Source organism: Octopus bimaculoides, chromosome 5, assembly GCF_001194135.2.
Source record: "Octopus bimaculoides isolate UCB-OBI-ISO-001 chromosome 5, ASM119413v2, whole genome shotgun sequence".
NCBI classification, from domain to species: Eukaryota; Metazoa; Mollusca; class Cephalopoda; order Octopoda; family Octopodidae; genus Octopus; species Octopus bimaculoides.
The window spans coordinates 16,269,805-16,270,679 of NC_068985.1; positions in this window are offsets into that span (position 1 = coordinate 16,269,805).

An 875-nucleotide genomic window follows, 5' to 3' on the forward strand; every position below is an offset into this window, starting at 1 on the left:
TGGTGGTGGTGGGTGAGATTAGCCCCCCCCCTGCGAAACCGTTATTGAAGATTAAAAGTATTCCAGATATGGCAATCCAGCCTTTTTTTTTAAATCTTTTTTTTTGTAATTTTTCAGGCACAACATTCTCACTACTGCGTTATCAAATGTGCCCTATTTTAAGAAATAGCAATAATAAAATAAAATAAAACTGGTATGGTGTAATTTCAGGGAAATTTGGCTGTTATATCTAGCGGGCTGTGCGACCACACAGAAGCTTCTTCATCATCGGCTTGTTGATGTAGGTGGTATGTCTGCAGTGAAAACAGTCAAATACTATTGTATTATTTACTCGTTCCAGTGAAGATTCTGTCACAACATCCAGGCAGAGCAGCCATCGCTGATTCCGAATTTAGCAGTCGATTAGTTATTTTTAGCAACAGATTCGACCTGACCATATTCCTCTCTGGTCAGCACCAATCGAAATAATAATTATATTCCGCGCTTTCATATAAGATGTTTATCATATAGGTCTCCACTATCAGAGCTCACCTAGGGCGATACAAACTACGGTTATTTTATTTGTTATCGAGCAAGGATAAAAATAGTCTGTCTATCTATCTATCTATCTATCTATCTATCTATCTATCTGTCTGTCTGTCTGTCTGTCTGTCTGTCTGTCTGTCTGTCTGTCTGTCTACCTGTCAGTCAGTCTATCTATCGATCTGTCTGTCTGTCTGTCTGTCAGTCTGTCTATCCTGCTGACTAGCTGTCTGTCTATCTGTCGCTCGGTCTGTCTATCTGTCGCTCGGTCTGTCTATCTGCCGCTCGGTCTGTCTATCTGCCGCTCGGTCTGTCTATCTGTCGCTCGGTCTGTCTATCTGTCGCTCGGTCTG